This window comes from Pteropus medius, unplaced genomic scaffold (assembly GCF_902729225.1).
Source record: "Pteropus medius unplaced genomic scaffold, Ma_sr-lr_union100, whole genome shotgun sequence".
Taxonomy (NCBI): Eukaryota; Metazoa; Chordata; class Mammalia; order Chiroptera; family Pteropodidae; genus Pteropus; species Pteropus medius.
The window spans coordinates 4930173-4954219 of NW_024349505.1; the positions used below are offsets into that span (position 1 = coordinate 4930173).

At 39.1% G+C, this 24047-nt stretch overlaps 1 protein-coding gene and 1 pseudogene across 1 annotated transcript in view; both read left to right on the top strand.

Moving 5' to 3' along the window:
• Positions 1-24047, top strand: part of MAML2 (mastermind like transcriptional coactivator 2) — a 324105-nt gene that overhangs the window by 248905 nt on the left and 51153 nt on the right. The window lies entirely within an intron of this gene.
• Positions 217-335, top strand: LOC120618142 (uncharacterized; annotated as a pseudogene).

Genomic DNA, 24047 nt, shown 5'->3' on the forward strand with positions numbered 1-24047 from the left:
GAAGGAAGGAAGGAAGGAAAAGGGAGAAGGAGGAAGGAAGGAAAAGACTCTCTCCCCTTTGATCTACAGTTTTCAAGCTGAAGTGCATGTTTTGAAAAATGCTCAGGCTCATCGTGGATCGATTAAGTCAGAATGTCCTCAGATTGGGCCTGAGCATCTTCTCTCTATATATATACACATATTTTTTTTCTTTTTCCTTTTTAAAGCTTCTCTAGGGTCTACGGCCTTGCTACCCTGAGCAAGCCCGATCCCATCTGCTCTTGGAAGCTAAGCAGGGTCGGGCCTGATTAGTACTTGGATGGGAGACCACCCAGGAAGACCAGGTGCTGTAAGCATAAAAGATAAAAAAATAAAAAACAAGGGATTGTAAGCTGACAAGGTCCTTACAATCTGTGAGATCAACCAAGGATTGCCTCACCTAAAAAAAATAAAATAAATAAAATAAAATAAAGCTTTCCTAGGAAACTCTACTAAGCATCAGAGTTTAGAACTACTATTCGAGGGGAAGTACCAGGATGGAGGAAGTTCACAGACTTGCTTCACCTTCATGTTGAAAAGTCAGGTTTTCTTATGTAATGTTAAAATCAACCTCGGTCAGTTACTGTAGTAGAGAAAGTCATCAGGGGAAAATTATCTTCTTTCCAATGGCTGCATAAAGATTCTTGTAAATGTAACAAATGCAATTAAAAATAGCACATTTCTTAAGTGATAGATATATGCATTATTATTATGACTCAGGATACTCAGATAATTAAGAAGCAACACTTTTGTTGACATTTAACTAATCAAGAAGAAAACTTGTTGAATGAGAAATGCCACTGGGTGAGGTTTTCTTTAAAAAGTTGACTTTGGCAGGTATTTTCTTCATAAAACTGCATCTTTCCTAGGAGAGAATTTTCAATTTATTTGGCCCTATTTATAAGCGTGTTTGATTCCATCATCACCCTCAGGCCAACGAAGCAGGAAAAAATGTTAAAATTCTGTACAGAGGTCAATAAGACCTTAAATAAGCAACTTGAAACCACAAGCTTGCAAAATATGGCACTTGAAGTTGTTCTTTGGGAATGTATAAGTAATAGGGTTTGAAATGAAAACTAAAACAAGGCAGGTAGTCATTGGATGTGTATTTTTACATCTCTGTTCCAACACTCATATTAACGTAAACGATCATATTCAAAGAATTCAGTAGACCCCAATACATAATCATTTCCTCTCCTTCCTTGGATTCTCATAACAAATCTTTGAGACAATTTTGAGACTCAAAATCCCATTTACCAATGACAGACTTAAGAAGATGATTTAAGAACAAAATAATTTCTAGAAGTGTTTCATTTGTTGGATTCTTACTTATCCCACAAAGAGTAAAGGGCTCATGTGACAACTTTGGGGTTTAAAGGATTGTTGCTGTCATGATAGACTTGCTTTCTGAAATAGAAACTTTACTGTTATAGGGCCGTACTGTTGGCTGCAAGAAACACATTTGCTTCGATAGAAATGTCCTCTTGTTATTTCTTTAAATGCATGCCCTGTTATGGGGAAGAGGCATTTTGAAAGGCAGTTGATGTCTTGAGTTGTTTTTAAAATTGTGTCAAGCTGTACTAGACAGATGAGCGTTAATACTGGAGATGCTATGGTCAGAGAAAAATGTATGCAAATGGGAGCTTACCAGCCAAAGAAAGAGTTCTGAAGGGTAAGACTAGTATGCCTGTTTAGAAAGGCAAGTTAGATTTTTGTGGTATGCTGCAAGGAACTCTGGGGAATTCTGGCCATGCCTTCTGTCATGCCTCTCCCCTGCTCAGAACCCACCACTGGTATCCCATCTCACTAGGGGTAAATGCCAAAGTGCTCACAAGGCCCTACAAAATCTGAGTACAGGATCACAAGTGCAGGAGCTCGAGGACACACACACTCACACACTAGTCACCTCCTCCTACCGCAGCTCCCACCACCCTCCCTGTTTCTCTACCCTCCAGCCTCCCCCGCCTTCCCAGAATGTACCAAAGACATGGCCATCTCAGAGTCTGCTCCTTCATTTTCCTCTACACGATCTTCCTTATCAGATTCATTTTTCTCCTTTGGGCATACCATTCAATTTATGTGTTTTTGTTTATGTCTGCCCTCACTAGAATTTAAGAACCATGAGAGCAAGAGCTGTTTTAGTTTTGTACACTGTTGTCTTCCCAGAACCTTAAATAGTATCTGACACTTAGTAAATGGTCAAAATATTTGCTGAACAAATAAAAGGCTTTTCATCCTACTTATATCTAATATAATCCATTCCTAGAGGTTTAGTCCCAGTAATTCTTCGGAATCTGGTCTCATTTTAAGTCAACTCTTATTCGAGGAAACACTCTAGATCCATATCAATAAAGAATAGATAGTAAGTGTTTAAAGACAGGTAGCTGAGGGATAAGTACGATATGCCTAGTCTAGTCCTTCTACAACATTCTATTCTCAGTGTAGCCAAGGTTACCCAGGAATGGCACAGCAGTGGCAAAGAATCCTTTGGGATTGAAGACCTTGACAGCTTTCAGAAACTGCTGTCCTTCCCTTGACAAAGATGGGGCTCTGCCTCGTACCCTTCGAATGGCAGTGTGTGCCAGCCCCGGTGAGTCATTCAGCACATGATGACACCATTTACACATTCATTGTCATTGTTAGTGATAGGATTCTGCAGCAGTGGTGTCCTATTAGCAAGGTCGAAGCAGTGGTAGAAGAATCAGACTTGGGCATAGGCACAGTAAGATAGCCCCCTGCTCCCTGTGGAGTTGACTTCTGAAGAAGGGCTACTGGCTAATTGAATTGTTCGGTTCTCTGGGAGGGGTACCTAAGTGATTACTAGTCCTTGACACTTTCCTTTGAGCCAGTTTTCAATCTGTTTTTGAAAGCAGTTGGGGAGGGAAATGGGAGGAGGCTAGGAGGCTGGATGGGTCAAAGGCCAGCTTAACCAATTTCCCTGGTATGCCTGGGCCATGCACACAAGCAGGTAGAATGCGGGGAGGTCTCTGTCTCCCAGCTCTACCTCCGTCTCTCCCAGTGCAAAGCAGCACAGAGAGTGATTAACAGCATCAGCTTTTAGTCAAACAGACTTTGGTTCAGATCCCAGCTTTGCCAACCCCTAGCCGTGTGACTGTCATCAAAGTACCTAAACTCTCATGTTTCATCATCTGTAAAATGAGAGTAACACCTACCATATATGATTATTATTAGGATTAAATGTTTATGTTAAGCGGTTCCTGGCACATAAAAGTTCACAATAAAAGACAGCTCCCCAGAACCAGACAAGACCTGGATCATCCTTTATGAATATTAGAGAGATTTATAGAATGAATCATGATTCTTTTTGCTAGACTCTCTATGTTGTCATCCCAAAGAGCTTTGGGAAACTAACGACTAAGCTAAGGTACTTTGTCTATCTTCTTTTGTGCGTGTGTGTGTGTGTGTGTGTGTGTGTGTTTGTGTGTGTGTGTGTGAGAGAGAAAGAGAGAGAGAGAGAGCGAGAGAGAGAGAGAGCGAGCGAGCAGAGAGTCCGAGAGTGACAGAGAGACAGAGAGAGTGCTATATCTCAGGCCTGACACAGGAGATTAAAAAAGAGAAAAACATGCTTTGCCCTTCTGTGCAATGAGAACTAATATCAATTGTTAACCTGGGTGCATTAGAAGAACCTCACTATTTCTTTATCTTGGCCTTTGGAATAAATATTTGATAAAGCCAAGCCAATTTTCTTAGTAACTTTTCCTGGACCCTTTCTTTTTTGCATGTATTAGCATTTTAAAATCTATCAGACATATATTCAGAATATTTTCCAAAGTATTTAAAAAAAAAAGATTAATTTTGTCCAGATACTTTAGGTTCTGGAAATAAGCTATTTCCTGTCTACTTTGACACAAAGACATTTCTTCTAGCTTTTTAAGAATACAGTCCCTTGCTGAGGTGGTGGTTTCCTGTTTCAGGGCATGAATTCTAATAATTTCTAAATTTTCAACTTTTACTCAGCACTTAGATTTCAAGCAAGATGGAAAACAGCGATAGAGTTTATAAAATATGAAAGTCTTGGATGAAAAGTTGTTTACAAGATCATAATAACAATAAATAAAGCCAATTAAAGATTTGTTCTATACTCTGTTCTGTTTGAAAGGCCATTCAAAGTTCTCTTGTCTAACTTTCCACCCAATATGAGCATCATTTTCCAGAGTAGGCTTGACCGGTGGTCACCCAGCTTCTACTTCCATCCAGCTATCTTCCAGGAGCACGGATGGTTCATTACTGAATCACCCTGCTGGTTGGAGGTTTTCTTATATTGCTTTACTGTGACCTAATTTTATACGTTTCATAAGATGTGGAGTAAATATTGCTGTTCTTAAGATCCTTGGTACTAACCCGGCACTACATTGAATCATGTGTCTTTAGGAAAATAGTTAGAAAGTGCCATATAATGGTGCCCCATAACCAGCTAATCACAGGCCTTGGAAACCTTAGGTAAAAGATGTCCTGGCTTCCCTTAGCTTATTGTACAGACATGAACTCATCTCGCTTCTAAGCACACAGGCAGCATCGGAGCAGAACCGAAGCCCTTTTTTGAACTCTAGTCCAGCAGACATTATATTAACAGCAAAAAAGAAAAGAAAAGGAAAAGGAAAAAAGAAGAAATTCAAGGCTGGATTTGGGTGCAGAATTCAAAGACTTTTTTTTTTTTAATTAGAAACAATTCTAATCAAATGAATTCAAATCAAATACAATTATAAGAGATTCTCAAATTGGAAAAACCTAATAGATTCACAAGCCTCTGTGTGTGTGTGTGTGTGTGTGTGTGTGTGTGTGTGTGTGTGTGTGTTTAATGAGCATTTACTGCATAGCTATTTGAGAAATAATGTAGCTTCATAAAAAGCCACAAGTTTTGGAGTGAGGCAGCCTTGGGCGCAGATCCCAGCTTTGTCATTTTTGAGCTAGGTAACCTGGGTAATTAATAACCTCTCTAAGACTTGGTTTCTCATCTATAAATAGGAGTAATAATATGTATTACAGGTAATAATGGGACCACTGTGACAGTTAAATGGCATAATGTGTGTAAAGTATGTAGCATACTCATTGGCACATAGTTAGCACTCAGTCCATCGTGGTTATTATTACAGTAGCTATTCATTCACTTACTCAAAAAGTAAAATTTATTGAGTTCTCATATAATAGAACCATACATCCCAGCTCCATGCTCTAGACACTGAAGGTACAGTACTAAAAAGTTAGAGACAGCCCCTGACTTCCCAGAACTTGCAATCTGGATGGGAAAGCAGATACTAAACGAGTAATACAAATGAAACTGAGTTATGAGTTATGAGAGGGGAAGCATAGGAAAGTCTGGGGATGTACGACTCTGTCTGAGGGCTAGGGAAGTGGTCCCTGAAGAAGATTATGAACCCTGAGGGAAGAGTCAGCTACAGACAGATGAAGGGGTGGAGATGGGTGGACAGTGTGGCGCAGGCAAGGAAACAGTGTGCACAAAGCCAAGAAGTGAGAGAGAAAGAATGTGCTGGAAAGGAAAGATCTGTAAAGGCCAGAGGGATTGACAGAGGGTAGGCTCAGACTGGGACCAAATTATAAAGGACCTGCATAAGCCATGTCAAAAAGTGTGTTTGGGTTTTATCCTAAAGTCAATGGGAAGCTATTCAAAAGCTTTATCGGAATGGAAGGTTGGCAACAAAATCATATTTGGCTTCAGTGTTACAGAGATGAGTAAGGCTTGGTCCTTGTCATCGAGACAGTTATAATGTCATGGTGGGAGAGGTTGAAGGGGAGGAAAGGGGGTCACTAAGATAAGTACACAGTTAAAGAAGGCCCGGGGAGAAAAATGTTCTGAGGTACAAAGTTCTAGGTGAGATGTTTAAAACAGGTCGTGACGCCATCTATTTGGTATGGCATTTGAGGCAGGTCTTAAAAATGGGGACCCTTTGGATGAGGAGAGCTGGTGGTGAGGAGGGGCATGCCCCCCATGGATACCCTGTCTAAGCAGTAAAATTAGCAGCCATACTCTTAAAGTGCTGCCAGCTTACATTAACTGGGTCTGCATTTCCCTTTCTTCCACCACTCCATATTTTAGAAGTCCTTTGAGAGAAAACTCTGCCACTCATATTGTACCCCTAAAACCCATGTTCTGTAAATTCAAATCATTACCGTGTGTTATACCCTCCTCCATTCTTCCATAGTTATTTCCAGCTAGATGCCTATGTAAGCTTAGAGCTTTGCAGAGAACTTTCTATACACCCCTTCAGCTGTGAACTTTTTACCTGGGCTTCACTGCAGTGTCTACATGCTTGTTGAGAAGTTAAAACAGTACTGGAAATACTACATCATCCTACTGGCATTACCAGTTAAATTGCCAAGTGTCTGGGTCTTATGAGGTTGAGCCATTTATTATAAATGCCACTTCACAGTTATAGCAACTTTCTGTTTCTTTTTAATCATTTTCTCTAACACCAACCAAGGCAAAAAAGTACCTGCTCCAACCTCTCTTAAATTTTTTATTTACTTTACCTTAATTTATTAAATAGAGGAAAAGAATATCAAAGCAGGAGAATTCTTTTTAACACGATTGCTAAATAGTCTTTTTTTTTTTTTAAATAAACTTTTTATTTTAAATAATGCCGAAAGTGGAACTTTTTTCTCACGGTGTGTTGGTTTCCTCTTTGGTTATGAGACTTATATTCAGTGAAGCGCCTGTTGTGAAGAGAGCTTTCACGTAAAACATCTGATTCACCTTACTTGGAATATGGCAGGTTTTCAGTAAATGTGTCTCTCACTGCTTCGAAGAGCCCTCCATTCCCAGAGGTTAAATAGCCAGTCAGGTCACTCTTTGGATTTGTTGTTCTCAGTTAGAGTTATTGTTACTATTGGCAATTGATTAGTCAATCAGAAAGTGTTCTCTGTGTGCAATTATGAAGCTCGTACTGCTCTAAGCAACAGGAACACCACATAAAGTGAAAAACAAAGGCTTTTGCTCATTGAGAATTACTAGAAAAATAAGAAGGAAATGGGTTTTCCTTTATTTTATTATGTTTCTATTTATGGGTTATATTTGTATTAAGCGGACTTAATTTGAGATGCTTCTTAACACAGGGGGAAATTAAGAAACAGGGAAAAGGAACAGCAGGAGGGAAGAAAGAAAAAGAGAAAGGAAGGAAAGATGCAAAGTTTTGTTTGAAATGGTAATTACCTGAAAACATTTCTTCTGAAATCTAATTTTTGAACTATAGGTTTTTATACCCTCTACCTGGAAAGAAAGTGGCTTGTCTTATAGAATTTGTGGATCCTCCACTCTATTCATGCCATAACATCCAGATGTCAAAACTGGGCTGGAGGTAGACACCTATATTCCAAGGAAACAAATCTGGATTCCATTTTTTCTTTCTATTTGAATAACTGATGTACGTAGCAGGAAACTGTATTCAACTTTTCAAACTTGCTTTCCAAGTTTTATATTTTCCTCTGCATTATGTGGCTCTCCTGACTCCAGCTCATTTAAAATAGCATTCAGTCTGCTTTCAGATGTATACCCAATCATGTGTGAAATTTTGTCCTTCACCCAACTGTTGAAATTGCACTATCTCTTCTTCCGGAAAAACCAGAGGGGAAGAACAACCCAAGTAGACAACTTTTTATAACCAAAAGAATAGCTGTCAATCTGCTTAAAACAAATCTAGAGGATTTCTAAATGAATTCCTGATGCGAGCATTTTCTTGGGAATGTGACGACCTAGCAGAGAAGTTCCTTAAAGAGAAATTATAGAGCAAATAATGATTTTTCCAAAATCACCAGATACACAGGACACAGTTGACTCTTTATTTCATTTTCTTTAATTTAGGCATCTGTATATATTTCAGACCCAGAATAACTTGGCAATCAAGATTGCTGATTGCTGAGTCCTAGAAACCACTTTACCTCTTGGGTTCTCAGTCTCCCCTTCTAGGACACAGTCTGCTTTAGACTGGTCTCATGAAAAACAGATATTCAATAAACAAATTTGGAGTATTCATTCTCTGAGCTACTGCTTTGTCACAGTTTTGAAAGGAATAACTCTTTTAGATCCTAGCCACAAAATTACCATCAGTAAACTAAAACTTAGCAGTGGTTGAAAAGAGGTAATTTATTTCCAAAGAACCCTAATTTTCTCCCAGGGAGTAGTAACATTGAATATGGCACTTCAGTCTTTAAAACAAGGGCCTCAGCTTGAACAATTGCAAAACATTTATACTTAAGAAAGTAGTGCAATACCAGATAAATTTCACTTAAATTCCCATTTTCTTCACAGTAGGTCTTTTCGTTTAGATCTGAGGCCTCTGTGCGTTCATTAATGTATCCCACTGAAATGTCATAAAATTATTTGGGTGATTTTATACCATCTAATAATATAAACAGTAATATTTTCTAGATTAAAAAAAAAATCAGGGTGTATGGTCTAAAAGGTCAAGATCCACTTAAAGAGACACATGAACAGAAATGTGTAATTGAATGAAGACATGCTAAATAACACAAGAACAGGTTCCAAACAGATTGAATTCTATTTGGGATATCAGAACATCCCAAATGGTTCATTGTGCTATACTAGCTTTCTCCAAAAATTTCATCTTCATGTCTTGTCTACTTATAATTATGCCAGAAAATTTAGTCATGCGTATATTTAGTCATTGCATTTATAAAATGGCCATTATATGATGGTATTATTTTACAGAATTACTTTAAACTTCTGCCCATAAAGTTCCTGCCTCACTTCACTATTTTGACTCACAGCTTTGGCCGTGGTGAATATACCACCTGAAGCTCTTTCGTTCCTCCATGCCATTGTTCTTGCCATTCCCTCTGCCTGAAGTGCCCTTTCTCTTCTTTCATGGCTTTACTTAACCCACTAGTCTCAGCTCATTGGTCATCAACTTCACTTGAGTTTAATGTTACATTCCCATAGGACTTTTTAGCATATTTTTATTTTAACACTTAACATATCGATAATCCTGTCTCTCTCATGGGATGGTCAGAAGTTCAAGGGCAAGGACTACTTTCTATCCATCTTTAAGTCCTTGATGACTAAGAATATCTATCTCATTGTCAGTTCCCAGTAAATGTTTTTGGAATATGTCAAAGAAAGTAGTCTCATCAACTTCTATGTTTATTACTTAATGTGGGCTTATTCGTACATTCCTTGACTTTATAATTTACCATAAACTTACACAGAGGACATGGAAATAGGGGATTAGAAAATTTGAATCAAGGCCCACGAAGGGACAATGAGGTAAAATCCAGATTGAATTTTTTCTTAATGTGGCCTTTTATTTCCATGCAACTCTCATCTTCCACTGCTATTATTAGGCATAAATTTAAACTGATCTAAGCAATTTCATCATCTATTTTAGTCACAGTTTTGCAGAGTCACCATCTTGGTCACCATCTTGGTGACTCTGCATGTGAATGTCTCAGAATCAAGTTGAGAGTCCCAACCCCCCACTTGTTAGCTTACCCAAAGTCAATTGCCTAAATCCCCTTGCCTCAGGTTCCTCCTGTATCTACTTCACAGAATTGTAGGGAGTACAGAAATTCCTGTTATATAAAGGGCTTGACATAGCACTTGACAGTAGGTTACACTGTAAGTGGAACCTGGGACTGTTAGACTGTACCTCAGTGGGGGAGGAGATCTTCTGGCAGGCAGGTGAGCAGAGTTCTGATGGCTCCTACAACCGGAAGACACGACCGGAAGAGAGAGAATTGCGTTCTCCTTAAACCAAGTACCTCAAAGAGGCAATCTCACACTTGTTGGAAATGGCTTAGACTTATATGGTCTTATCATTGCTTTCTGCTCTGGGGTTAAGATGAAAGGTTCTAGTCTGAGATTGACTACAAGGTTGGCCAGCTTGCCCAGAGGACATGATGTCCCTAGCCCTCCCTACATCATTTTAAGCTTGGAAGTAATCAGAAAAATAAAAACAGTATATAATTTTAGTCCCCAAATCTAGCTATTAAGGGCGTGTTTACTACACTTCAGACACCTGAAGCCTTACTGTCTCTGACACAAATTTAAGATAGAATTTTTAATGAATTTCCTGAGATGATTTCTGGCCCTGACAATTAAAAGAGATTATGAAAGGACTGCTAGAAGTAAAGATAATTTTCAGTGAAGAGTGCTAAGTACATGATATTAAAATAGAGACCCAGAAAATTAGACATAGAACATTATCACTGTTCAGTATGATACTGGATATTCCTAAAAGATCAATCTGAGTCATGTTAAAAAGAAAGAAAGAAAGAAAGAAAGAAAGAAAGAAAGAAAGAAAGAAAGAAAGAAAGAAAGGAAGAAGGAAGGAAGGAAGGAAGGAAGGAAGGAAGGAAGGAAGGAAGGAAGGAAGGAAGGAAGGAAGGAAGGAAGGAAGGAAGGAAGGAAGGAAGGAAGGAAAGGTTATGTTCAATATCCTTTGTTTCCAAAGGCAGAAAAAAAATGAAATACACTTTAAAGATTTCTGTTCAAAGCTTTGAGTTCAGAGGTCTACAGAGTTTACTTATGTGAAACATGTTCTCTGCCAAAGCCAAACAAATAGAAGTGTCACTGTATTTATAGAATAAGGGAAATGGAACTTTTTCATAATAATTTAATCTTTTCTTTTTTGATACTATTAAGAACAACTGTAAAGCTGGCTTCCTCCCCGCCCCCCACCAAAAAAAAAAAAGATTATTGAGAAGCAAATTCAACTACACTTTGAGGAACAGGGTCATCTTGTTTAGCAGTTCTAGATCAGAACTTGGAGGTTATTTGATTTTGGATGAGGAGATAGTGGCTGAAAAGCATGATAATCATGGCTATGTAACTGATTCTGATATGTAAGTTAAAATTTTTTTCAAGTTCTAGTCTCATTTTTGCTACTCTCCATTTGGGGCAAAACTTTTACATCTCTGGGATCATTTCCCTCAACTGTAATACAAAGAGGTTAGACTAGATTATTTTATAAAGTCCCTTCCAATTCCAATAGCCTACGACTTTAGAGGAAAAAAAAATCAGCTCTTTTATGCATTTGACACACAACTGAAAGTCTCAACTAAGTGACGTGGATCGATATACCATACAGCAAATTTTATTTCAAGGACATTGGTATCCTTGGGATACAGTTAACATCCTCCTGGCTTTGTCCAAAGCACATACTATGCAGTTGAAATGGCTAGACCACATTTTTTTTTTTTTGAATGAAAAGATTTGTGCCTCCCACATGTAGAGCTTGGGGTATTGTGAATAGTATCCTACACATACGCAAATGAGAACTGGGAAGATAATTAAATCTGAAGGTGGAAATAGAGTAGACTTGTGAATGAACAAAGGAAGTGTGTTTCTCTGGAAGCCAAGATGTCAAAGATACATTTTACTGGTACTGTATACTTCCAGCTTTCATGTAAATCAGTATTCAGCTGCCTCAAATGTTCTAACTCTGCATTTCCGAAGAATCCATTGTGTATATTAACTGAGGCTGAGGCAGGAGGAGATGTCAGGCATTTTAAAATTCTCAACTTATAGAGATTCACGGATATGCATGAATGGCCAAAGTGCACTTTATTTTTGAGCTAAAAATGAGAACAAAACAGATTCAATTTCTAATACATTGCTTCCAAACCTGGGCTTCTATTTTTTTCTCTGAAAATAGCCATGAAACTAAAAAGGGGGAAATGCGACTCAAAGGATTCTAAAATGCTTCCTTAGTGCACACCTTTCCAATGGCCCACTTTTGGCAAACTAGCTCCAGACCATTGTCCAAGCTCCCATTGTTCTTCCTTATGACTCATACACGTTAGAGTGCTAAGCAGCTGCTCTGTGGCTACAGGGATCCCCTGTCCCAACAAACATAAGCTGAAAGTCATTTGGTCCCAACCCCTAATGTTGCATAGATGGAAACTGAGGTCCAGGAGGTGATGTTATTCACACAAAGTAACACAGCAAGTCACACAAGTATTTTGATTCTAACCCATTGCTCTTTTCATAACCGCATTGATTCCTGACAAATAATATAAAATGAAAGAACCAGATCCTTGAAAAACAACAGGGTTATAACGCTATTTTTTTTTTTTTTTTTTAGTTGAGCCATCTTTTCACCTTTCACGTTGTTGCTTTTGTCTTGTCAGCTTCTTGTAGAAAGATGTCTTACTGCAGGGAAATTCAGCTTGGCATTTTCCTTAGACAAAGTGATCTTTTAAATGTAGCCAACATTTCTTTTGGAGTATGACTCCATTCCACATAACACATCTTAAGATTGATGTTTATTAAGTTGGTTGTTTAAATCATGTTCGGAGCTTGGTTACATGGGCTGTTTCTTTGTCTCTGTCTCTCCCTCTCTCTCCTTTTTCTTTGTGTTTGACACAAAAGGATGGGGCCCCCAGGATCATCTGGAAATGGATCAGTGTATTCATGTGTGAGCTCCACAAAGCACTGGAGCAAAGGTGTCATTAGACGTTAGAAGTCATTCAATCACACCCATCTCTTCATACAAAGTAAAGAGGGAAAAGGCTCTGTATGGTAACTATCTATAAAGCTTTGTGTATTCATGCACCCCTTACTCCTTATAGGAGCTGTCTCCTTTTTTTTTTTTTTTTTTTTTGCTTCTCTCTGCCTTTTACGAGATTTGAGATTAGCTTTCTTTTTCTGAATCTGCTATTAATACTCAGCTCTTGTTTAGTACTGAAAGTAACTAAAGTAATAGATTTTTTTCAAGAGAGCTTCTGGGGTTAATTCTGATTATGTTTCCTTTCGAATGATGAGGATTTCCTTGGTATCCATGCTGCTGCCATGGGCTGAGCAAGGGAAAAGAGTGACTCTTGTGCCCCAAAGGGGAATTAATTGTCTACCTTTAAGTACGTTACTAGGAGCCTTTCCTGGGTATTAAATGTAGCAATCAATCAAGGGAGGTTTCAATGTATCAGTATCCTGTTTGCCCTGAAATGTATATGGAATCTATGAGAGTTTTGAAGCACACGCCATCTGCTGGATAGTTAAAATACTGTAACCAAAAATAATGTGAACAAGAAACATATGGAACAGTCTACATTAAGGAATGGCTGATTGCTATTTTAAATAAATAGTACTTCCCAGGCCCCAGGTAGAGTACAGTGTCCCTAACTTGCCGTCTGCACTCTAAAAGTTTAAATTTATTTTTTTGTAATCTGAATAAAGATATCCCTTCCTGTTCACGCTCTGTGCCAAACTCTTCATCTAGTTTGCCATCATGAGAACAAATGCAAAATAACTGCTAATCTTCAGAGAAAAGATAACTTTTCAGTAATGCATCTGGGAGCCCCCAGAATTAAAACCAGAGTTAATATAAGAAAATCTGGAAAGAAAGAGATGAAATAGGGTTATGTAGGAATAAAGGGTAAGTATATCAAATTAAAACCACGTGTAAGACATAAATACAGGCTAAACAGCTAATTCCTTCTCTGAGGGACCCTTTAAAAGGATCGATCTCCACCTAACACCCCCACACTGCCCCCTCATTAGAAGAGCTCATGAATAAAGCAGACACTTCTTAAATTACCCAACCTCCCTTAGAAATTATATATCATAGTCACATTCTATATAACTCCTTCGATGCTGGACTCCAGCCCAGGCTCTTCCTATGACTACCTGAGCAGGTTGTTTCACATTTGGGGACTCAGTTTCCTCTTTTTTTTTTACTTTTTTTTTCCAGTTTCCTCTTTTGTTAAGGATTACTTGATGAATTTTACCGTCTTAGTGAGCTACTGAAAACATTGAGATGCAAATTAATAGTATACACATATACAGAAGCCCACCAAAATACCCCCAAAATCTAGAGTTACAACTTAGAATTAGGACACTGACAAGGGAGAGTCTGTGAAAGAATGGCATTTCTCCACAAGTAGAAAAAATATCCTAAGAAGTGAGAAATTTCAGAACTTCAGTCTGCATCTGGCCAGGAAACCCTGTGGGGAGTTAGTAGAGAGGAAGCAGTAAGAGAGCCATACATTGCTATAAGACTATTGTTTTATTTTTTTCCTTCCAGTAGAATATAAAACAGTAAAACAAAGTCCATGAACGTCTCACATGAAGAGCTCTCAAAACCAGGGCACCCAAATTGTCAGCTCCATCTCCTCTTCTGAATCACAAATACACATATATGGCTAAAAGGAGAGAAGGAGCAGACGAAATACCAAACAGATGAAGAGAGAAAGAAAAGATGTTCCCAAACATATTAATTGTTTGCCCACATGACTTACTGGTATGTTAATGTCTCGTATCAGCCACTGTTAATGAGAACATTGTCCCATATTTCCCTTTTAGTTTATAAATGGAGTAGCATTATGTAATCACCCTAACGAGGTAATAGAAACATAAGTACACAGGAAAATTTGATAGGGTTTTCTCCTAATTCATTCTCTGCTGTGTTGGTCACTCCACATCCCATTAAACCTCCCTCTCCCTCTGAAATCTGGCTGAGTCTCTAGTCCCGAAGGACATATTGTTGGCTATTATTTATAATAAGTCTCTCTCCTCTTGGCAGGATATAGAACAGCTGTTGGTCTATTCTCTGCCACAAAGACCAACTTCTCTCTTTTGCCCTGGACGATTGGGAGAAAGTCGGGGAGAAGAGCAATTTATAGTTGTGTTACAGCACCTCTATTTTCTTTTATGTTTATTTATATTGCTTCCATTTCTGTCTGGGATTTCTGAGATAATCAAGATCACTCTGCTACAGAATTCTCTTATGGGGAGGCTCTGGTGGCAGTTGATGGCGTTTTTCTTCATTGAGTCAGACATTTTAGAATTCCGAGCTAGAGGATGTGGCGAACATTTCTTCTGTGAGAGCATGAGAATGTTCTTTTTTTTTCTTATAAACTGATGAACATGTTCTATTTTACATAAACAACAAATGACTTTGAATTTCTCAGGGGAAAGCACCTTGTCTTTGTCAACTTTCTGTTCCCAAAACTTAGCATAGTGCTGAGTGGGGTTCTGCTTTGTTCTCCTGTAGGTGTCAGCCATTCTGACCAGCACCTAAGTGTCACCCCAGACTTCCAGACCAGTCAAGCCTCATTACCTGAGGTGGGGCCTTTTCTATGATCTTTTGTCTTAGATTATTTTGGGCTGCAGACCTCATCCTAGGTAAAAAAAAAAAAAATCCTGGGAACTCAATGTTTCACTATCTGAGCTAAAGAAATCTAGAGCAGGTACTGCATCTTCAGAGAGACCTGGGCATCTCCAAAGGGGAATGTAGAGAGAATTTCTCTGTTCTTTTAGGGCTTGGAGGAAACTCACAAAGTGAGAAGTTAGTCTAGAGACCTCTGGACCCAGAAAGGATCCAAACGGCTTTGACACAGGTATCGGTGTGACACATGACAGCCTCGGGTATACAGGAAAGAATCTCAGTTTGGCAATGAGGTGTCTCTGCTTCGAGCTGAGACCAGTTGGCTGCTGGTCAAGCCATGTTTGGCAAAGACGAGAAGAAGCAGAATGGAGTCGTTAAATCCAAGGCACTGGACGTGGCAACGGGGAGACAGAGTCCTTGCGACATTATTTATTTCTACATGGATTTAGCTTGGTAAGCATTAATAATGGTCAGTTTCCTCCACAGTCTAACTGGGCCCTTTCCTAGAAGAGCATGGAGAGTTGACAGTTTCTGTGTGCTGGGTGCCTCTTTGTAAGAGCTTGTAAAAGCCTTTCAGATTTCCTAGTCTGTGTTTCTAAATGTCTGTCATAAGCATCCTGATGGACCTGGCTCTCCATATTTTCTCTGATACTCCACAACCCACCCAATAAGCATTTAATAAATGTACCTGACAGACACACAAAGAATATATATAATGAAAGAGGATACTAGGTGCTGAAGACATGGAGATGCCTGCCTTTCCGATAATCAGCAGTTTGTAGGCAACATGGGAAAAAAGGACAATAATAGCTATGGTTTATAGAGTGCTTATGACATAACAGGCACAGTGCTCATCACTTGAGATACATTGTTTTATTTTATTACGTAATCTGGTTTATAAAGGGAATCACTGGAGGCATAAAATGTCGCAGTACTCATTTTTGCCTAATTGTGAACCAGGTCTTCAGAACAGGAAAAGGAAGCTGGTCAGATTGGATGAGAGAGTAGATTAAGCCTTCTCTGGAGAAGGCCTGAAAGACAATTAGATCCAGGTAAACTTTGCCTTTTTCTGCCCTCCACCTATCTCTCTGATTATCCTGACGCCTTCAGAGTAGTTGTTTGTTCACTGAAATAAAATTTAATTGGTGAGATTTTACACATTTTCAGAGATGAAGAGCCAGGACAGCCTCCATAGGAAATTGCTGAATGAAGTACTTGGTGAGAACTACTGTTAAAGTACAGATCACATTAAATAACGTGCTGGTTCAGGGCTGGGGTCTGGAGTCAGGTTGCCTGAGTTTAAACATCAAACTGGAGGTGTAACTTTGAAGCAATCTCTCTGCACCTTGGTTTCATTGTCTATAAAGCATGTAGAATAAAACCTACTTCACAGAATTCTTGTTAAGGATTAAATAAGATGATGCATGTAAAGTGCTTAATGTGGCATCTGGTGTTTAATAAACGCTGGCCACTACTATAACTATTATTACTAGTGACCAATATATCCTTCTTTTTCTTTTCACAAGATGTGAAGGCTAATTGAGAGAAAAGACCTTAAATATTTTTCATATCTAGCACAATGCTTACTTAGCACCTTGTTGATTCTGAGTAAATATCGCTGGATGCTGGATGGATGAATTTGAGTATATGTGGATAAAGGCACTACAAAAGACCTAATTCTTTCCAGATCCCTTCCCAGAAAGTCATGCCTCACATGTTACCCAAAGGAAATCACCATGACACTAAACCCACTTGCAACTTCCAGCAGACAGTTTCTTAAGTTCACCTGGCCATTTAGACTCTCAAGACTCCTATACACCACATTTGACATTTGTCTACTCAGAAAGATATGGGATAGGAACCGTAGCTTGCCAGCTCCAACTAGAGAGCAGTATTAGGCATTCCTCGGTAATTAGAGCCCTACCAGCTCAGGTGCAAGATGATGAAATCCATATTGGGCAGGTGAAGGAACTGCCTTTGCTTAAAAGCCTTATATCTCAAAGCAGTCAATAACTCTCGTAACAGCTCCAAAGACATAGCTTGCAGCGTCCTCTCAAGGGACATTCTAGTTATAAGAATTGCTACACTCAGAGAAGTCCAAAGCATGGCATTCCCACCAGGTATTTACAGTTCATTTGTAGTTCCCCCCAGTCCAGACACAGTCTACCAATGAGGGTCATTTTTACCATATGCAATGTTGCCTAGTAACATAGTTGACACATACCATCTTTATCTGTTTCCAGGGAAACCAAGCTAAGAAGTTAACCAAAGGTCATATTCTCATGCAAAAAGGGAAAGGGTTTTGTTAACTCTTTGCCCGCACCATCTAAATAGTTACTTAAAACATAGCCTGAGAAATTATCCAATGTCCCTGTGAGGAGCTCATTCTCATACCTCAGACCTGCCACAAATATTTTCCAAAGTGGAATAACATAGGCATGGCCCGGTCCACTCTTCTGCACCTTCTCTCCAACAACCAAGAGTCAGGCTCAGTGATCCGTGACACCATGCCTGCCTTAACATTGCGCTCCCAGTCCCAACCTCATCCTTCAAAGTCTCATCCTTCAAAGCACAAGCACAATGAGCTGAATCTAAGGGAGCTTACTGTTCAGAGAGTGGGAGTGAATTCCAAACACGATTGAATGGTATCAGATGCACCTAAGAGGGAAGCACAGAGAAGTCCTGACTTCTCTGATTTTAATTATTAATGATGATAATCATCTTTACTATAAGTTGTTCCAGAGATTTTTTTTCGACCAGTGGGAACTGCTAAACTCTCAGATCATTTCACCTTTTAAGCAGCCACAAGATGGTAGAGTATGGTTAGTACCAACTTGCCTTAATGGAAGGATTAAGTACTCCATTTATTTCCATATCCAAATGAAAATAGTTGTTATTTATTAAATTATTATCGTGTGCCAGGGACTGTGTAAAGTACTTTACTCACACTCTCTTGTTTAATCATCACATATTACTAACACCGCTTCTCAGGAGAAACCAAAGCTCAGAGAAATTACAAGACTTGCCCAGGGTCACTCAACTGTACATGGCAGAACCAGGAGTTAGGTCAGATTTAGTGTTAGTCCAAATCCCATATTATGTGTTCTGTGATATCTTCATGGAGATGGCTTATAAATTATGCATTATATTCATAAAGCCAATCTGTAAATGCAGTGGAAACACATTGCTTTTAAAAATATGAGAAAGGAAAGAAGGAAGGAAGGAAGGAAGGAAGGAAGGAAGGAAGGAAGAAGGAAGGAAGGAAGGAAGGAAGGAAGGGAAGGAAGGAAGGAAGGAAGGAAGGAAGGAAGGAAAGAAGGAAGAAAGAACAAAATAGACTTTATTGAAATAGGGAAGAGTTAAGTTTAGGTGAAAATATATGTGAGACAAAGGGAAATCCTCATTTTACTTGAGTTTCTTTTTTCTCCTCTATTTTGTAGTATTACCTATTCTGAAATGGAGCTTACAATATAAATGATCGAAAAGGCAAAAAGTACAAAGGAGAGTAAAGAAAAATAGAACATAGCATGCAGATTCTGAAGTCACCACTCTGCAGCTAGTCCTATCAGAGTCCCTTTAAAGAATTACAATTACAACTCATTATCTATCTTGAAGATATGCTAAATAACATAAGAACCAGTTCCAAATCTATAAAATCCTACTGAGATATTAGAAGCACTACTGGTTCATTATAGTGGCAGGTTTAATAATTTTTCCAAAAATTTTCAGCTATATGTTTTGTCTATTTATAATGTACTTAAATATGTATTCCTGCCAAAAAGAAAAATTAAACTAAATTCTTTCACTATGGCTAGCACGTTCCCATTTTGTTCTGATTAATTCACAGATCTGTACAATGAAAGAATTTATAATTGGCAAGAAAAAGTCTAAATTGGGCAGTTTAATTGTCAAATAAATTTTAAAACTTGCATGGGCAGTGGGGAGAAATATAGACATGTTGGCATTTTGAACCCATAAAGGGATATTTTATTATTAGTCATGCCAATGTAAGAGAAGGAAAAACAAAAAAACAAAAAAGAAAGACTTTGGTCTGTCAGATAAAATAACTCTTTCTTTAAGAACTTTGAAGAAATCTATTCAATCATATAATTTTTCAATGAAGGTAAATGTAATAAAATTTTATAATTCACTTCATTTCTTTCAACTCCTCTTAAGACACTCCCTTAGAAAATAGTTGCATAAATAAAATGACCAACATGTGTAAAAACTAAACTGTTTTTATTTAAAATAATTTTCTTCCTGTCTGATTCAAAGTACAAAAGATTAGTTTTAAAGGAAACACAAGATGGATTTCATAAGAATGGTTTCATCCTCCGAAACTTTACCTGTTGGGGACATCAAATGAAAATAGGAAATGAAAATTTATCTACTTACTTTGTTTTTTCAGTCGTATAATTTTACAATGCATTTTAATTCTTAAACATTTTTATTTCTTGATCCAGACTTGTTTTCTATTAACTTACTCACCCATTAAGTAAAGTTTAAATAACATTAATTGCAGTATATGTGAGGGTTAGCAGCCTTTCAAAAGTGGGACTACCTTATTAGGACAAACTTTGGTAAATATCTATTGAGAGCCGCAACTTAACATTCACTCCACCTGTTGTAAGGTTCTGACCTGAGCTTGGGCTAAGCTCTTTCCCAAGAGTAAAACCCAACAAATTCATTGTTGGAAAGTAGGGGCTATGATTCTGGGGACTAAATATTTAAGGAGAGCTTTAGTCTAGGCCTCTGAAGTAGAGGTTCTATAATCATCCTGACTGATCCAAAGGCCACAGATGTTGGATGTCATGATCTAGATTCCATTTCTCCATCATATATCTCTCTACACAGACTCTGGCACTTAGAAAATACTTAACAAATAATTGTGGGAGGAAGGCAGGGAGGAGATAATTATGGGAGGGAGAGAGGGAAGGAAAGGAAAGAGCAGTTCTTCCTGGACCTGTGCTCGGATTGTACCTGCCCTCTCCGGGGACCCCAATGCAAATCCAGGGGCTGAGATCGCCCTATATATTAACAATGTTCTAAGTAGCTTAGAGCTGCACGATCATATAAGTTCATCCTTTTAGAGGCATTAGTCTTTTTATTTGAATGTAAAGTGTATCCTAGAAAATTTGAGGTGAAAAAAAGGAATGCATGAGAGGTAGCCTACCATTCATAGTTCTGAAACTAGAACATTTTGCTGACAAAGAGAAATGTATTTTTAAGTCTGAGTTCTTAAAAGAAAATTTCGTCCTAGTCCTCTAGCTAGTCTATTTCTGCCAGCTTCCCGGCTATGAAGACAACACATTCTTGCAATTCATCACTTCCCTTGGCTCAAGCCAGCCTTTAAAATGGGTGGCGGCATATGCTTCCCATTAGCTCTGCCTCTGCCTCACCTGGGCTGCGCAGAACCCTCTCTCCTGCCCCCTGCCTGCCCCCTTCTCTGCTCCTCCTTCCCAAACTAGACCCGTACCCCTGCCAGCCTCTCTTACCAAGCAGCGCTGCCTGCTGGAATGGCAGGAGGCAAGCGAAGAAGGAGAAGGAAATAGTTCAGTTCTTTAAAAAGTCAATTCTTCAGTTTAACAGCCTTTCATTCAGAAGTAAGACCTAGAAAAAGAGAAAGCCAAGGGCAAAACCAAAAACAATAACAAATGAAAAAGAAAAAGAAAACAGAAGTTTGCTGACTGGAAAGAAAGAAAATAGAAAAATAGAGAAGGGGCAACAAAAGGTTAAGAGGGGGAAATTCCCATCATTACATCACTTTGGCAGCCAAATGCTTCTTTAGTCCACCAGTTTCTGTCCAGATTTATCTTCTAGGCTCTACCAGGAAGTTTTACCCATCTGGAGGGCACTTTCTGTTTAACTTGGTTATCCGAGTGACAAAATATTCTTTCCATTTGATGAATTCTGATTCCCTCTGTGACCTGGTACATAAATTAAAACTTAGACTGAGGCCCAGATTTTTAGATCAGCCCAAAAAATACTTCCCACACACACCAAATTCTCTCGTTTTCTCTCTCAAATACTAGCTGTCGATTAGCACTTTCAATCCTTGGCTTACTTTCCAAAGTAATCAAGAAGGCAAGTTCTCTCAGAATACCTTTGCAATATAACTGGACAACTCCGATCCTGACTTATTCATGCCACAGGACTTAAGAGACAAGTCGGTGGGCATCTTTTTTGAAACTGATTATTAATGGCAAGAAAGGAATGTGCAAAGGGCAAAGGCATTAGCCTTTGCTGGTATAAAGAGAGAATCATAGACATCTCAGTTTGAAAGGAACCTTAGAGATTCCCTAATCCACACCCTTTATCTCACAGATTAAGAAACTGAGGCTAAATAGTGACCTCCCACTTCATACAGGGAGAAAATGACAGGACAAGGATTCGCCTAAGGGTCCTCAGCCCGAGTCCTGTTCTCTTTTCCATGGTATGCAAGCACCAGACCCTCCCACAAGTCCCTTTGTGCCAACATTAGAGACAAAGTTCTGCAATCCGTATATCTAGAATGGCGTTTTGTTCTACGTCCAACAGTTAATACAGAACCTGCTGAACAAAAATGACTTTGCTCAATTTTGGTGACCCATGACATCCATATGACCAACAGAAAACCTCAAAAAACAGAACGACCTCTGAGAAAATTAGAAAAAGGTTCCCTTTCCTCAGTATATCTAGACTCCCACCTTTCCACCTCCACCCCGGGTACAAGGCTTAGCAAAGTACAGAGTGGAGATATTTTAGCCCCAACTTGCTCCCTCGATCAGGTGCTCTTATGTGAGCAAAACTTCCATGATCATGTACAGTGGTCCTGACCAGAGCATATTCTTGGATCAAGAGAATCACACCAGGTACAGCCGCACCCCGGACTCACAGAAAGGCATCCTAATGTTCTCATTTGTAACAAGAGCCATCTCATTATAGTGGATGAAGCAAGAAAAAAAAATCTCATCTTCAAGGATTTGAACAGCTTTTTCTTTTTTCTTAACACCTCTCATTTCCAAAGAACTGAGCCAGATTCAACTCTGAACAAAATGGTACAGTCAGGCACACATGCCAGGAGGCCTCTTTTTCTCTTGATTCACGTCTTCTCAGCAGCCAGATGTTTGTTCATCCTCCTAGCTACCTGCCCTGGTACTCCCTCCTGGCTTCCAGTCACAATCCTTTCTAAGATGTTATCTGATAATGGCCTCATACAATCATCAAAAAATATTTATTGAAAACTCACTATGTGCCAAAATTAAGGTTTCAACTTTTCCTAGGGGATTAATGCTTTAGTAGAAATTCCCAAGCCTGCTGCATAATATACTCTCAATAAATATATCATAAAAGGAGGAGAGGAGAGAGCAGGAGACCTTTTCTGCTCAAAGAATGGCGAAATTCAGGAATCACATCACACAGTGGCCAGGGAAGGGGAACAGGGGGCAAGGGACCTTTACAGTCACCCTGCGTGTCATGGCAGATAGGCCTTGTGTTCTGTTCCGTGTTCTTCAAAATGCTCAGGACAACAGCGCAACCACATGGGAAACTGCAGTAAACACCTCTGCTCGACCTCCCAAATTCTTCTAGGCACGCCTCCCTCCTTCTCAGCCAGATACACCAGCTTGTTTAGGCCCTGGGTATTTCGGCCCCTGTTTTGTCTCCACAGCTTGGTTTCTGTGGGTTATCTAGCCTTTGATGAACAGCACAGCCTTGGATTTCTACCTTGGCTTTCGCCTTCACACTAGTTCCAGGCAAGGCATGAGTTCCAGGACTCCTCTCTGGCTCTAAGTACTCCACACCTACCTTTGCTCCCCGGCTGCCAGGCCCTGGCCCCCCACTCACCTCACCAACATAGCTGTTTATCTCTGTCTACTTATTTTAAGTCCATAAGGGCAGGGAGGAGGGGCATAGTTACTAAAATCACTTACAGAATCCTTTCCTTGAGTGTTTCTGCTGGTCTTCTTTCAGTTTTCCTCCTGCTAGAGATGTTTACGTGTCTTCCTACTCCTTTTAACTGGGAGTTCCTAGAAAGAAAATACTCTGCCTTCATCACCTCTGTAACATCATTATTGCTCGTACATAATAATTGCTCGTAAAATATTTTTCCTTTCTTGAATTATTCAACCAGCTATTCTATTGTCCATTTAGTTTTAGTCGTTGTTTTAATCAGAGAAAATTAACAGGGATTTCTCACTGACTCTGGTCTTCCTCTGATGGGAAAATTTTTATATTAAATACAAATTACTTTGCCATCTGTGTGCATCTTAAGTTCCGGGATCTTTTCCCTTTATATAGGGAAACCAGGTTTCCCACCAATGACTGTTAAAGTACATTTGGCAACCCTTGTTGCTCTTTCTCCATAACCCATATGGCAAAGTTTTCTTCTTGTTTCCACTTGAGGATTTTTATAAGGCTTCTTTATGTTATTCCTGTTTTTAGAGTATTTTTCTGTTCCTTGACAGAGAGATTGGACCTTCTTCTTGGACTTCTCTGTCTGTACTCTCTAGTCACTGTGCTGATTCCGTAAGAGGAAGCCTGTTTTTCTAGTTAGAACCCAAGTGCATTTGCTAATGTGTCTGATCTTTCTGCTTGTAAATGATATCAGTATTAGTTGTTGCTCCTTCTCTCCCTAGGTCGATATGTAAGGAGAGTAATAAGTGGGCTGATCTAAGAAAAAGGTGGTTTTCATCATGTGTCCCAAATTAAAGGCTATACCTGGATTGTGGAATGTTAAGAATTGACTGGTAATCAATAGATTAGTTGATTCTGTTCTATAACATTGGGTAAATGAGATGGAGAAAAAGTTTCACAGAGATGCAAGCCTGAGTTAAGTATAAAAATGTGGGATGGGAGCCGACGGTGAAGGACTTTGATTTTTAGGCTCAAGGTTTTGGACTTTATCCAGTAGGGAGCCACACTGGGATTTAACAAGGGAGTGACATGATTCGA